Source organism: Benincasa hispida, chromosome 9, assembly GCF_027475165.1.
Source record: "Benincasa hispida cultivar pf3 chromosome 9, pf3_genome.v1.1, whole genome shotgun sequence".
Classification (NCBI taxonomy): Eukaryota; Viridiplantae; Streptophyta; class Magnoliopsida; order Cucurbitales; family Cucurbitaceae; genus Benincasa; species Benincasa hispida.
Window position 1 is genome coordinate 29,576,442 of NC_143486.1, and position 16,590 is coordinate 29,593,031.

A 16,590-nucleotide genomic window follows, 5' to 3' on the forward strand; every position below is an offset into this window, starting at 1 on the left:
ACTTTTTGAAAATACAATGATGAAAATGAACTTTTTTAAAATACATAGACCAAAATGAACAAAAGTTAAAAGTATAGAGACTAATATGAACTAAAACAAAAAATGCAGGGACCAAACTAGTATTTAAATCATTAAAATATATATTATTGACTTCAAGTGAGATGTTCACTAAATAAATAATAATAATTATAGGTTAAAAATCAACTTTAGTCCTTAAACTTTCGTAAAATAAACAATTTAGTCCCTAAACTTTACTATGTAACAATTTAATCCTTATACTTTCAAATTTGTAACAATTTAGTCCCTATTATATAAATTAATGTTAAGATTTAATGGGATTTATTGGATAAATAAACCGGTAGACTAATTAGAGACTCAATACTTTTATAAAATACAAAGTCTACATCATAAAATAATAAAAATTAACATCAAATTTTGATTATTTTTTTTTTAATCTTGGGGACTAGATTGTTACAAATTTGAAAATATAAGGATTAAATGGTTATATTTAAAGTTCAAGGACCAAATTGTTACAAAACTAAAAGTAGAGAGACTAAATCGCTACAAATCAAAGTTTAGGGACTAAATTATTTCTTTCATGAAAGTTTAAGGACCAAAAATGGTTTTTTAACCTTATTATTAATTATTATTATTATTATTATTATTAAATTAATTTAATTTTTTTTATAACTTTAGTTACAAGTTTTACCATAATATAATTCTAGGTTGTTCATACAAAGCTTTCCTACCTACAGATGTGACACATTTTCTTTTGGATCTTGAATCAGGAAAAATGATATGTTTTCGGAAATTAGGGTTTATAGGGTTGTACAAAGTAATTAAAATCCAGTCATTTCTTATGCATCCCATTATATTCATTTGGTTTTTCAAAACTTTCATTGTTTTTGTAAGTTTTGTTATCAAGATTTTTATGATCATTTTCAAATTAAATACCTGAATTTTTAGTCGAATTTCAACACCAAAATAATTTTAAAAAAACTATTGAGAAGTAGTATTTATAAAGTTGATTTTCAAGGACTAAATATAAAAAATCAATTGGTTATCAAACGAGACCCTTATCTGATGTTTACCAAATAAGTAACCTAATTTCCTTTATCTTTTACCCAACTCAGCTAATGAAAGCAAAAAACTTAGACCCCGTATGGTAACCAATTTGTTTTTTATTTTTGTTTTTGAAAATTAAGTCTATTGACATTAGTTCCACCTCCAATTTTCTTTCTTTACTATCTACTTTCCACCCATAGTTAAAAAACCAAGCCAAAATTTGAAAAACTAAAAAAAGTAGCTTTCAAATTTTGGCTTAGTTTTTTTAAATTATTGGCAAAAAGTAGATAATAAAATATGAAAGTTGGAGATAAGAATAATATTTACAGATTTAATTTTTTTAAAAAAAATAATAAAATGATTACCAAACAGAACTTTTTAAGTAACGAAATAAGGGATAGAACTTTCAAGGAAAACTAATCTTTCAGACAAGATAATGGCAATTGCATTATTGATGCATTTATTTGAAAAACCTTTCCCTCAAGATTATCAAATCAATTTTCTCTATGTTCAAATTAGAAATCTTCTATTACAACAACTTGCATATCCATTTAATGGCTGAACATGTGAGAAGCCAACTAAAATAAGAAACCTCACTACTATATGTATATAATAGAGCCTCCATTTTTCATATATACCATATCAATAAGCATGGGAGAGGTGAAGTTTATGTCTAATTGGATAGATGTTTGAATGTGTGTTAGAAAGTTGTGCGTATTCGTCGGAGAAGAGGCTTGGCGTTCCCATGAGGAAGATCATTCCGGTGATCGATCTTGCCACGCACGACCGAGCCCGACTCGTTGAAAAAATTCTCGACGCTTCTCAAGAGTTCGGATTTTTTCAGGTTTGAAAGAGCTTATGAATTAATCTCGTGTTCTTTGTTTTTTTATTAAACTACAATGCCAAACTCCCTAGTGTGTATACTAGTAAACTCACCACAAACTTAAGAAATAGGTTAGAATTGAAAATCTTTATATTCTAGTACTAGGCATCTTTAGATTGCCTGGGGCGGAAGTCTTTAAGCTTATAAAAGTTGTTTAAAATTAGTTACATTCTCTCAAAGTGTTTTTATAGAAATTTTGTATATGGTTTACCCTATACTCAAATTTCTATTGTTAATGTCAAATTACCATGAGTGACAATTAGTTACAAAAACTATTAAAATTCAAATTCTAGTTAAAACAGGGTGATCAACTGTGATCAAATTTTGCTAATATTATATATATCCGTGAGTGTCTGGGTCAACTTACAAATACTTCGATTAATCTCACTAGACAACCCACCTGACTCTACAAACATTTGGGTGTCAAGAAAACCTATAGGATATTAAATCTTAGGTAGGTAGTCACCATGGATTGAACTCATGATCCTTTGGCCCTTTGACATTTTTTTTTGTTCCAACTATTGATAGACCGGTTATTTTTGTCATTCTATTAAATACTTTCGAGTTTCTTTTAAAAGTTGGTTTCAAATATTATACTCAAAATGACTTTTTATCTCAAATTCTCCTTTTGAGAAGCCATTTCTAATGACCACATATTTTTGTTCAAATGACCTATTTTTAAAGATAAACAATTGAAAGACCCATCCAAACACATCGTTATATAAGTGGGGGAAAAGATAAAGAGAAAGGAAAAGAAAAGAAGGGGGAAAAGAGAGAGAGAAAGGAAAAGAAAAGAAACCAAAAAATTAGGGGGAAAGAAGAAGGGATTTTTAAAGATTTTTTTCCACGCATATTTTTGTCAAGAAAAGTTTTTTTGTCGACATAAATTTTTTAAGAAAATATGCACGTTACTCTATTTTGGCCGATGCATTAAATTTTTGTCGAGATAAATATATCTACGCCAACAAAAATGAATGTGTCAAAAAAAAATTAGAATAGATAAAAATTCTTGTAGTGTATATTCATTAGTTAAACTTAATCTCGAATTCTTTTAACCTTTCATTTATGTTTTCATCTTCATTCGAGTTTTTTATTTGTTGCCAATTTCTTTTTAACTTTGAAAATTTGAAGGCTTTTACTCTTCGAAATTTTGTATGAGATTTAAAAGGAAAAGTTATCTTCTTATTCTCTCACTTGAAAAAAATATGTGTTTGATCAAGTTTCCAAAGCGTAGTTTTGTAGCTTTCAAGTTTTTTTTTTTTTTTTTTTTTTTTTTTTTTTTTTTTAAAGAATAAGTACATTTAGTCCATAAGTTTCAAAATATACTTTTCTAATCCCCAGATTTCTATGAATAGTTTTAAAAGGTCCTTGAAATAATCTTTTATTTTTAAATTAATTATATGACGTTTTAAATTTGACAACTAATTTAAAAATTAATTTTAGAGATAATAGATAAATTTTTAAAATTATTTAAATAATAATATTTAGAGTCATTGTTTTAAATGGTAAAATTGCTGATACTATTTTCAAGTATAGCAAAATGTACAATATACTGCGTTAGACTTCTATCACTCAGTGAGAAATCTATCGTGATCTATCAGTAATAGACTGTGACAACTTGCTATATTTGTAAATAAGTTGACTCATTTTTCTTTATTTGAAAACAATCCTAATAATATATAGTCATTTTGCTACAGTTTTAAAACAACCTTTCTGTTTTTAAAAATTTGAAGACTAAAAAGTTAATTTTGAAAACTTAAGAGTCAAATGCACATTCTAAAAAAATTTGGGTTCTATGTTTTGCTATCTATTGTTACCCTCATTTTTTCTGATAAAACAACAAGTAATTTAAAAAAGTTTCTTTTTAATAAAAAAAAAATAAATAAATTGAACAAAAATCCAGGTGTTTCTTAACCTAGGTGATGACCATAATAGGAAACATAATTGATATTCGTTTAGTTTTCAAGACTTAAGAAACCAAAAATTAAAAATAGTTATAGGCTCTATTTGGATTATAATCATTTGTGTCTCATTTGGTTTTTTAAAATTAAGCCTATTTTTTCTCATAATTTTTTACAAAAATTTTCATCTTCTTAAGTACCGATTGAATTCTTAGTCAAATTTCAAAAAATAAAAACAAAATTTTTTAGAAGAAGGTACAATATGAGACAGTAGATGTACCGAATATCTCAACTAAATTGACACAATTCTTAACACTTTCATCATAGGAAGATGGACTATAGGCTTTGAGCAACTTCGACCTATGAGACCATCTACCCGAGAGGTTGCAAATGTCCTCTCAAAGCTTGACATTGCTTTTATATATGTCTCTGAAGGTGCAATTATTCTTTTCAATCCAGAGGTCTTTACATAAAGATTGTGAATAATGACATTTCTTCTGGAATTTTGTTTGATAGAGCAGAGGTATATACATAAAGATTGGATGGTGATGCTGTTATTTTGCCAACTGAGCTGATTTTCAATCCTATTCTGATAGGATAAATTAACATGCAACGGAAGCAATCAGAATCAATAAATACTCTAATTACGCTTAATTTGAATTCTAAATAGCATGCAAAAATATATTTTCACATAATAGGATTTCAAGAAAACAAATCTTTGAAGAATCCTCCAAATCTAGGTTGCTCTCTACGAATTCTTAACGAACTATCAAGAGATATTCCTTACTATTTTCAGCTTTGGTGGAACTCAAGAATGAAGTGAATTGAAGAGGAAAATTGGAGAGGGTTTGAGATGAAGAGAACTTTTCTGCAGCAAATTCAATTTTCCAGCAAAATCTCTTTTGTACCAGAGAAATTGGAGAGGTTTCATGAATCTTATTCATGCATACACTTATAAGTCTCAGTCAATGCCACTTCAAGGTCAAAGATTAAGTGGGCTAGGTGTTTATCTATTGATAAAACACATCCAATTTAAAAGAAATTGGAATTTCCCACTGTGTTTAATTTTTTAATTTTCATTTTAATTAATTCAAAATTAATTAAATTCAAAATTCAAAAATTCATCTTCTGAATTTGAATGAAAATTAATTTGATTTTAATTAATTAAATAAATTTAAATAATAATTTAATATCAAATATTAAATTAATCAAACACCTAATTTTAAACATTAAATCAATAATTAAATGTTATAAACTCTCCAATTTTGTTTAATTTCAATAAATTAAACATTAATTATATTGAACATAATTATACAAACCATAATTTGAAATGCGAGAAATGGGTTGAGAAAGTTACATCGTCCAGCTTCCTTGCCCAATCTTTGCATGAAGGCTTCACCACCTTCTCTAAGATCAGCTTGATTTCTCTATTGGACACCTCAGCTTGGCCGTTTGTCTGTGGATGGTATGCGGTGGCAACCTTATGGTGGATATTATACTTGAGCAACAATTTGTTGATGATGTTATTAACAAAGTGGGAGCCTTCATCACTTATTATGGCACTTGGGGTGCCAAAACGAGTGAAGATATTTTTTCGCAAGAACTTGGAGACTACCACCGCATCGCTTGCAACGCACGATACCGTTTCAACCCATTTTGAAACATAATCGACGGCCAATAGAATGTATTTGTGACCATTTGATGGTGGAAATGGCCCTATAAAGTCTATGCCCCATACGTCAAATAGCTCCAATTCTAAGATAATATTCATGGGCATCGCATTCTTCCATGAAATGTTTCCCGTGCGTTGGCATCAGTCACATTTCATTGAGTAGTCTCTTGCGTCAATAAAGTTAGCCAAAAATATCCACTTTGTAACACCTTTGCTGTAGTGCGTTGACCTCCAAAATGTCCACCATACGGTGAATATGGCATTGAGATAGTATGCGCTGGTGAGCAGCTTCTGGTACGCATAGGTGCAAAATCTGGTCTGACCCCCTCTTGTAAAGATTTAGCTCGTCTCAATAATATGATTTACATTCGTGTCTGAGCCACCTCTTTTGGTGGGCTGTGTAGTTCTCAGGAAATTGTTCACAAACCAGATAATTGACCACATCTACATACGATGATAACTCTTCAATTTTGAACAGCTACTCATCTGGGATGGTTGCGTTCACCTCCGACTGGTTGCGGGTGACTTCAAGATTTTCTAATCTTGATAGGTAGTACGCAACCTGGTTTTATGTCCCCTTGCGACCAATGATTTCCATGTTGAATTCTTGAAGGAGGAGAACCCATCAAATCAACCTCGACTTTGCATCTTTCTTTGTCATTAAATATTTGATTGTTGAGTGGTTAGTGTAAACGATCACTTTGGATCCTAGCAAGTAAGCTCTGAATTTCTCCAGCACAAAGATCACCGCAAGAAGTTATTTTTCAGTGTTAGTGTAATTTGTTTGGGCAGGGTTCAAGGTTCTACTCACATATGTGATGGGGTATAGCATTGTTTTCTTCTTTTATGCTAGCACTGGCCCCATCGCATAACCGCTAGCGCTGCACATTAACTCAATGGCTTCGTCCAGTTCGGTGCGATCAACACAGGTGCGGTTATTAATGCGTTCTTCAGTATCTTGAATGCGTTGAGGCATTATTCATCAAAGTTAAAAGTTCTCTCGGCCTCCAGCAATGCACTCAATGGTCGAGCAATCTTCAAAAAGTCCTTCACAAAACGTCGATAAAATCTTGCATGCCCTAAGAAGCTCCTGATAGCCTTTACATTTGCTGGAGGTGGGAGCTTTTCAATGGCCTCTATCTTCGCCTTATCCACCTCCAGCCCTTCCTTAGAGACTTTGTGCCTGAGCACAATACCTTCCTTCACCATGAAGTGGAACTTCTCCCAGTTCAGCACAAAGTTCATCTCTTCACATCTCCTCAGTATCTTTTCTAAATTTTTTAGACAGACTTCATATGTTTGCCCGTACATCGAGAAGTCGTCCATAAAAATTTTTCACTGAATCTTGAAGATACTGAGAGAAGATGGCCATCATACACCTCTGGAACGTGCTCGACACATTGCATAATCCAAACGGCATGCGTCGAAAATAAAACGTTCCGTAGGGGCAAGTGAATGTGTTTTCTCTTGGTCTTTAGGAGCAATCATGACCCACGTGTTGTCGGCGATTGGATAAATAATGCCTGCGTCCAACCATTTGATTATCTCCTTTTTCACGACCTCCTGTATCGCAGGGTTTAGTCTGCATTGATATTCGATCGACCCTTTTTGATTCTCGAGACAAATCCTGTGCATGTAATATGTGGGGCTGATTCCTCTAATGTCTGTGTGGACTTGCTTTGGATGCTAAGGATGTATGATATTCTATGCTCATGATGATGCGATACTACTTCTAAATATGCGTTAATTATGGATGTTCATGTAGTATGCCATGCGCTGTCACAAGTTTCCTTACAATGGAACCAAGTGTAATTTCTCTGCAAGTTTCTCGGCGTGATCTGAGGTCGAACACGAGGACTAGTTTAGGTTATTGTGTACGTTCATGATATATGCGACCAGGTTTTCAATCTTTAAAAGTGCATGTTCGTACAGTTATATAAATTGCAATAAAATAAAGGAAAGCAGTAAAGATGCGATAATAACATAAAAATACAGTAAACCTAAGCTAGATGATACAAGATACAGGCTTCATGTACAAGATGCTGGCATCAAGGCTGGCTGTGAAAGTTATGCAAAGACGTAGGATGCGGCAGCAAGTCTTATGAACAGAAATAGAAAGAGAAAGACAAATAATATAAACAACGCAATTTCTTAATTGCATTGAAGCTACAGATACTGTTCCGCTCTTCTCTTGGCGTTCGCCTCTCAGTGATCGGCCACGCTCCCACATGTCTGTGGTGAAACAGAGACTAACGTAATGAACGCAAGGTTGCTTCCATGTCTGGAAGTACTACTCGCTTTAGTTAACGCATTCTTCTGACCTTCTCTCGAAAGATCAGAATGACATCTTCACTTCTGCTCTCACAGGTGAATATGTCGTTTAGCATGCCTTAGTTAAACGCATTTTATATCTCTAATACATACTAAGTATTTGGTCAATTCACATTGCTTATCAGGGAATTAAAAAGATATCATGAAGAAAGTGATTGACGGGTGAACGGAAATAGACAGAAAATGATAAATGAAAGCTATCGAAACATTTAATATCTCTATTAAGCATTTGATACATGGTGTGTGAATGAAGAGATAAAGAGAATGTGAAATACAACGATGAAAGAGATAGAATAGATACAAACAAGTGCCAATGTCTTGGCACAAATTTGATGGAGATCTACTTGCTAGAAAGGATGGATTTGATGGTAGGAAGAGCTTCCCTCTCAGGCCTACTCCACTGGTAGTAGGGATCTTTCCACAGAGCTTTCAATCAGGTGTTTGACAGATTAAATCTAAGATTCACCTCTCGGACTTATCTCGTCTTCTTCCCGGATTTTTTCTCTTAAGCACTCAGCTCAACCTTTTCTCTATAATCAAGCAGTACTTAGCCCCGTATCAAGTAGCATATCTTTTCTCTGAAATTAATGGGGTATTATAGGTACAGATCTTTGAGTCCGGCCTTTTGGTCCCCACTTGATTGTTATGGTAATTTCGAAGATGGAGGGATATTATTCATTCTGTTGTGTAATCAGACCGTCAATTCTGCACAACCGTTAGTTGTACACGTGTCTCAATCCTCCACTTTTGCATGCTCAGCTGCATCTTTCGATCTTAGGTTCACTTGCGGTGTTGTTTTTATTACCACATGTAGTTGAAACACAACTCTGGACCGACTGTCGCGTTGCGCCGTCATTGCGGTAATCATCTCTTCATTGTTGATTGATGGATGCAATGTGACAAAGATGCATTGATCAGTTCCCCGTGAGCCTTTAGCGCAAGCGGTGACTTAGTCTCCTGAAAAATAGTGTAAAATTCGGCTTGTCTTCCATCTTTATGGTGTTAGTGGGTGAAATTGTAAACATTTATAATTATTGTAATACTAGGCTAATTTTCATACAATAGGTGCATATTTACTAACTTTTGGCCACAATATCTAGATAAAGTGACATAAATAACTTGTATTTCTATAAGTTATCAATCTGCTAGCGTCCATCCTATTGCTTTTATCTACTTTTTTAGGATGCTCAGCAGTGCATGCTCTTGTTCTTCTTGAAGCAAAAAGGAAATTATTACTGGTAGAGTTTCATTTTGCCCCAGAAAAGCATACTTCAGGTGGCTTGGTAAGGTTTTTAATTCCACAGTGGGTGGTTGTTCTGAGGATGGTTGTTGTGTTTTTCTCTCTTTATTCAACGTCAGTTTTTCTCTTTTGGTTGTTGTTTCCACGATCGCATTGCAGGTTACTATGGATGCGGTCGCAAACTCTCTTTCATCTTCATCTTCAAACTTTTCTTCTTCATAACAACTAGGTTTATTGTCGAAATCTGTTAGGACTTCTTCTTCTGGATACTTCATGGCTTTAATAATGTCAAACCTGAGTTTCTTTCCATTCACACTCAGCGTGATCTCTCCCTTGTACACATCAAACTGAGCACGACCAGTGGATAAAAATGGTAGTCCCAAAATGATGGGTACATCCTTGTCCGCTTCATAATCGAGGATGATGAAGTCTGCTGGTAATATAAATTTGTCAAATCGAGACCAGGACATCCTTCACCTTCCCTTCTGAATGAACTAGGGACCTATCTGCCAACTGGAGAGTCACCGTTGTGGGCGCCAGCTGCCCCACATTCAACTGTTTAAAAATTGAAAGGGGCATTAAGTTGATACTGGCCCCGAGATCGCAAAGCGCTTGACTTATATATATCCCTCCAATTGAGCAGGGTATTGAGAAACTTTCGGGGTCGCGCATTTTTGGTGGAATGATGGTGTTTGAATTTTGTGTTAACACCACCGTTGTGAACTTACCCGTGCTCCTTTTCTTCGTCACCATGTCTTTCAGAAACTTCGCATATTTTGGAATTTGGTCAATCGCTTCAATGAAAGGGATGTTGATATGTAACTGTTTCAGCATGTCCATGAAGCGATGATACTGCACTTCATCATTTTTCTTCTTCTTAAGTCTCTGAGGAAATGGTGGTAGATGTATTTTCACGGTTTCCTGTTCCCTAGGTTTGGAAGTGGATGCAACTTTCGGTTCCATCATCTCATTCTCTTCTAGTTCTTCTTAAGTCAACGGGGTCTTTGATTCCATCGCAACTAGAATAGTCCAGCTGGGATCCTTCTTCTTTTCCGCTACTGTTTTCCGCTTAAAAACATCACAACTTGACACTGCTTCTTTCTCGTATTCCCTGAATTGCACGGGAGCTCAGTTGAACTCGGCAACGCCCCTTGCGATCTACTTTTGAGCTCGCCTGTAATCTATCCTATCTGAATTTCGAGATTGTGGATAGACATCTCCTGATTCTGGAGTACTGTTTCATTTTTCTCAATATACTGCTTTAGTAGGCTCTCCAGAGATGAAGATTGTGGTGCCTGTGAGCTGCTAGCTTGATTTTGTGATTCACTATTTGATCGCGGGAAAAATCCTAGCGACCTTTCTTTTTGCGCCATAGGTTGAAATTTTGTTGTTGATTTTTTCATGCAAAATTGATGTCGTTTCTCCACCCAGGGTTGTAAGTGTTGGAGAAAGGGTTGTTCTTTACAAAGCATATAGATTGCGGATTCCTCGGACATTCTTCCATCGCATGGACTTTTCCGCAAGTGGCACAACTTGCGATCGTTTGATCGATTGCGTTGACCTGCCCCTTATGCGGTCCCAGGCTACTGATTGTGATGCCTTACATTAGATTCATCATTGCATTCATTTTATTTTGTAGGGATGGGATGACCTCATTCCTTGCATCACCTTCTTTAATTCTAAGCCTTTGATCGCTTTCCTTCCAGTCTTCGCGATTCTTTGAAATGCAATCAAGTATATTTTTAGCTTCGTCATATGTTTTGTCGAGCAAACATCCAGCTGCTGCTGCATTTGCAGCCGTCTGTGATGCAGGGTTCAAACCGTGATAGAAAAATTCCATTTGGAGACAATCAAGTAAGCCATTGTGCGGACAATCTCGTACCAGTCTTTAAACCTCTCCCAGGCATCACTGAGCGATTCGTCAATATCTTGTTCAAAATTTGTAATCAACTTCCTCCTTCTTGTGCTCTCTGTCCAGGGGAAGTACTTCTTCATGAACTTCTCTACTACTTATTCCCAAGACGTTATCTCCCATGGTTCAAGAGAATAGGCTCATTTCCTTGCTTGGTCACATAGCGAAAATGGGAACAACGTTAGTCGAACCTCCACAGCTGAGATGCTTGGGAACACAAAAGTATTGCAGATTTCATTAAAACTCTAAAGATAGGCGTGCAAATGCTCGCCATGCCTTCCACCAAACTGTCCGACCATTTGAATCATCTGCAGCATAACCGACTTTATCTCGAACCTCGGTTCGTCCAAGGCTGTCCTCATGATTTCTGGTGAGAAATCATAAAGGTTGGGCGACGCATAGTCCTGGATGGTCCTATTGCAATCGTTCGCCAGGAGAATGGGGTTTGCCATGATATTTTCGTTTGGTACTCTATCTTCAAGTTGCTCCGCCATGTTGGGACTTCTCTCTTGTTGTTGTCGGCGATCGTTTCTTCTTCGGAAAGTTCTCTCAATCTTTGGGTCGTAATTGGGCTCAGGAATTGTCCTTCGCTCATACGAGGCCCGCTTCTTCCCTTACCAAAGGAGAGGCAGTACACAAAGGTTGAAAGCTGCAAAAAAAAAAACAAAAAGTTACTGTTAACACAATATGTACTGTCGTAGTCCCCGCCAACGCTGCCAAAAACTTGATGGCTTGTGAATGTGATGAAATAATGGTATGAAATTGTGGTGATGAACTATGCATTGCACATGCAAGTTTCCCAGTAAAATCCAAGTATAAACCTTACTAGGTTTCTTGGTAAGTCCAAGGTCGAACACAGGGACTACTGAGACAATATGCGATGGTAAATTTTGATTCCTTTGCGGTGACAAAAACAATAAGTTGGTTGGTATGTGGTTTAAAGTATAAATCCTATGTGGTGGAATTGAGTAAAAAGTTGATGACAGTGAAAGTTACAATGAGTATGCGGGGAACGGGTTGAGAAGGGATTTAGCTAACACTTCCTAAGATTGCATTCAAGTTATGCAATTCGTCAATATATTGTTCAAAATTTGTAATCAACTTCCTCCTTCTTGCGTTCTCTGTCGGGGGGAAGTACTTCTTCATGAATTTCTCTACTACTTATTCCCAAGCCGTTATCTCCCATGGTTCAAGAGAATAGGCTCATTTTCTTGCTTGGTCACATAGCGAAAATGGGAACAACGTTAGTTGAACCTCCTCAGCTGAGATGTTTGGGAACACAAAAGTATTGCAGATTTCATTAAAACTCCAGAGATAGGCGTGCAGATGCTCGCCATGCCTTCCACCAAACTATCCGATCGTTTGAATCATCTGCAGCATAACCGGCTTCATCTCGAACCTCGGTCCGTCCAAGGCTGGCCTCATGATTCCTGATGAGAAATCATAAAGGTTGGGCGACGCATAGTCCCAGATGGTTCTATTGCGATCGTTCGCCAGGAGAATGGGGTTTGCCATGATATTTGCGTTTGGTACTCTATCTTCCAGTTGCTCCACCATGTTGGGATTTCTCTCTTGTTGTTGTTGGTGATTGTTTCTTCTTCTTCTTCGGAATATTCTCTCAGTCTCTGGGTCGTAATTGAGCTCAGAAACTTGTCCTTCGCTCATACGACGCCCGCTTCTTCCCTTACCAAAGGAGAGGCAGTGCACAGAGGTTGAAAGCTGCAAAAAAAAAAATAATAATAAAAAAGTTACTATTAGTGCAATATGTACTGTCGTAGTCCCCGGCAACGACGCCAAAAACTTGATGGCTTGTGAATGTGATGAAATAATGGTATGAAATTGTGGTGATGAACTCTGCATTTCACATGCAAGTTTTCCTAGTAAAATCCAAGTATAAATCTTACTAGGTTTCCTGGTAAGTCCAGGGTCGAACACAGGGACTACTGAGACAATAAGCGACGGTAAATTTTGATTCCTTTGTGGTGACAAAAACAATAAGTTGGTTGGTATGTGGTTTAAAGTATAAATCCTATGTGGTGGAATTGAGTAAAAAGTTGATGACAGTGAAATTTACAATGAGTATGCGGGGAACGGGTTGAGAAGGGATTTAGCTAACACTTCCTAAGATTGCGTTCAAGTTATGCGATTCGTTAATATCTTGTTCAAAATTTGTAATCAACTTCGTCCTTCTTGCGTTCTCTATCGGGGGGGGGGGGGGGGGGGGGGGGGGGAGGGGGAGTACTTCTTCAAGAATTTCTCTACTACTTGTTCCCAAGATGTTATCTCCCATGGTTCAAGAGAATAGGCTCATTTTCTTGCTTGGTCACATAGCAAAAATGGAAACAACGTTAGTCGAACCTCCTCAGCTGAGATGTTTGGGAACACAAAAGTTTTGCAGATTTCATTAAAACTCTAGAGATAGGCGTGCGGATGCTCGCCATGCCTTCCACCAAACTGTCCAACCGTTTGAATCATCTGCAGCATAACTGGCTTCATCTCGAACCTCGGTCTGTTCAAGGCTGGCCTCATGATTCTTGGTGAGAAATCATAAAGGTTGGGTGACGCATAGTCCTGGATGGTTCTATTGCGATCGTTCGCCAGGAGAATGGGGTTTTCCATGATATTTGCGTTTGGAACTCTATCTTCCAGTTGCTCCGCCATGTTGGGATTTCTCTCTTGTTGTTGTCGGCGATTTTTTCTTCTTCTTCTTCGGAATGTTCTCTCAATCTCTGGGTCGTAATTGGGCTCAAGAACTTGTCCTTCGCTCATACGACTCTCGCTTCTTCCCTTACCAAAGAAGAAGCAATGCACAGAGGTTGAAAGCTGCAAAAAAAGAATCAAAAAGTTACTGTTAGTGCAATATGTACTGTCGTAGTCCCCGCCAACGACGCCAAAAACTTGATGGCTTGTGAATGTGATGAAATAATGGTATGAAATTATGGTGATGAACTATGCATTTCACATGCAAGTTTTCCTAGTAAAATCCAAGTATAAACCTTACTAGGTTTCTTGGTAAGTCCAGGGTCGAACACAGGGACTATTGAGACAATATCCAACGGTAAATTTTGATTCATTTACGGTGAAAAAAATAATAAGTTTGTTGGTATGTGGTTTAAAGTATAAATCCTATGTGGTGGAATTGAGTAAAAAGTTGATGACAGTGAAAGTTACAATGAGTATGCGGGGAACGGGTTGAGAAGGGATTTAGCTAACACTTCTTAAGATTGCGTTCAAGTTAAGCGATCATGCTACACACACACAACAACATGTCATCTCTCAATGCAAATGCCATAGTTCCTAACTTTAGGACGCATGCGATGTATACGATAATGTCTATAGGACTTATGTCTAAGCCTCTATTCTTGTTTATGCGATGATGGATGATACACACATACACAAGGCGACCGCATACTATCATATCCTATTTTTAGGGTGCATGCGATGCATGATAGCAAACAGAACTTATCTCTAAGTCTCTATCTCTTGCTTATGCGGTTCTAATCTGACTCTCTCGAGCTTAGATTCTAACCTAACTCTCTCAAGTCTAGGTTCTTTCTTTAGACTACCCTCTCAAGTATCTCTAAAGGATGAAGGACGCATACATAAGACAAGATGATCGCATAAAATGAAGATCTTAGGTCATGCTAGCTGAATGCTTCTCAACCCATTCAGAAATTTAGCTGCTCATGTGCAATGTGAAGAGATTGAATAGATGTAGAGATACAAATTCCATTTTATAAATAAAATTAGAATACAAAACGACAATGGAAAGTAGGGATAGGAAGCCCGATAGCAATGTCTTGCTCCCCAAGGCTTTTACACTATGTTTTACTCTACTCTACCCAAAAGAATGTTCTTGTTTTCGCAAGAGTCGGCCCTCTCTCCGTTTGCAGCGCTTTTCGGCAGTCTCTCGTGCTAACCAGGAATGATCTTTCAGCGTCTTCTCTCTTCGCTCACCTCCACCTTCTAGTATATGAATTATAAACTAACGGCTATCTATGATCTATCTTCTATGTATATGGCAAACTGTGTATATAACGAGCTCCCAAAACTCTCAACTGGAACTGGTTTTACAGTGGCGGCCTTCGGTATTTATAGAGCTTCAAGGTGAAGAAGCTTTTCTCTCAAATGATTGCAATGATGGGAGGTCATTAAATCTCTGTCTGATGCGCCGATTAATAATCACCGAAAAGTTGAATGTACTTGCTACAGTGTGTCATTAACGGTGTGTCAACTAAATTCAGATTCGACCGTCATCAGATTTTTGTCCCATTATGATTTATTAAGCTTTCACCTTGATGTGTCGTCTTTATACGGCCACCTTCTTGAGCAGATTTTCGCGAGCGCTTACGATCGCATAGCTTTACGGTCGCAATCTTCTAATGCACTTAGGCGCCGAATTCCTTGGATCGCAATTTGCTTTGTGCCAACACATTTTCCTGCACAAAATAAGTAAATTAGCTATATTAATGCGATAGGCGCATGCGATCGCAATGTTCTCAACTTAATACTTTTGGACACAATTTTGCATGTTTTTACCGTCACATTCCCACATTTTTTTATATCTTCGTGTTGTAATAACGTGCATTTCTGCCCGTTATCAGCCATGTACTCCATTTTGATGTCAATCTGACCTTGTTCCCCAAGTTTGCTCAAGACAATGCATGGTAGCTTATGTTGTGCGCATGGTTGCCTCACCAACCTCTTATATACGTCCAAATTCACCTCTCATGTATCCATACAGCGTTTCCAACGCATGGTTCTTTAGTTTTGTTGTATGATTTCCTAACTATGCTACCAACTTGTCTTCCTCTTGAAGCATAGCTTCATTCTTTGGCCCATGGCAAGGATATGCATCTAACCTATTGTTTCCTCCCTAAATATGCATCCAACTAGGGCAATTGGCTTCCTAGGTGTAATTATTTTCCCAAGGGGTTGTCTCATGCTTCCATCTTGTTCCATATAGTCCAAATTGGAATCCACAAGGTCATGTGTTCTTTGTTTCCCTTCACCTCAAAGTATGTGTCCACATGGCCCTCTATGTGCTCAACACTCTAACTATGCGTCCAACACCCAATTCTTTAGGGTTTCCTCCAATTGTAGTGTCATATGTTATTCAACATTTAGCTAAGTTCTCAACCTGAATACCCTATGCATCCACCACTCATCCTCTATATGTTCCACCCTGATATTATCTCTTTGTGGTGTATAGTTCCACGCATGGTTGTTCAATACTTAGCCATTTCTTCACCCACGTGTTCACCTAGCCCTAAATATCCCAAGATAGCTCTTCTTGCCCTAACATGCATCCAAATTGGCTTGTTTTTGTCCAAGCATGCATCCAAGGCTTCTACACTTCTCCTTATGCTTCCAACTTTAGGGTAACTCATCCCAAGTCAAGCCCCTACTTTTAACATACTTAGTACTTAGTCCAAACTCCTCCTTCTCCCTTGGGCTAGGCATTTACTTTGTCTCCAACATTTAGCTAATTTTTTATCCTTCATTTTCAGGCCAACTCTAGGTTCAGAGCATAGTTCTCTATACTCATAGCATATTCTCCAACATCCCCCATGCATCCAAAACTAT

At 36.9% G+C, this 16,590-nt stretch overlaps 1 long non-coding RNA gene and 1 other non-coding gene across 12 annotated transcripts in view; both read left to right on the forward strand.

Moving 5' to 3' along the window:
• Positions 1–1,493: 1,493 nt before the first annotated feature.
• LOC120086867 (uncharacterized) overlaps positions 1,494–16,590 on the forward strand; it is a 28,377-nt gene continuing 13,280 nt past the window's right edge. For 2 of the 11 annotated variants that reach the window (XR_016532452.1, XR_016532450.1), the window contains exons 1-3: positions 1,547–1,909; positions 4,177–4,284; positions 4,646–4,773. This is a non-coding gene — a long non-coding RNA (uncharacterized LOC120086867). Of the gene's footprint in view, positions 1,910–4,176; positions 4,285–4,645; positions 4,774–16,590 lie in introns of all 11 variants that reach the window. The other 9 variants (XR_016532458.1, XR_016532455.1, XR_016532460.1 and 6 more) reach the window with 8 other exon arrangements.
• Positions 10,949–11,054, forward strand: LOC120087374 (small nucleolar RNA R71). Its single transcript, XR_005484512.1, has one exon. It is a non-coding gene; the product is annotated as a small nucleolar RNA R71 (small nucleolar RNA).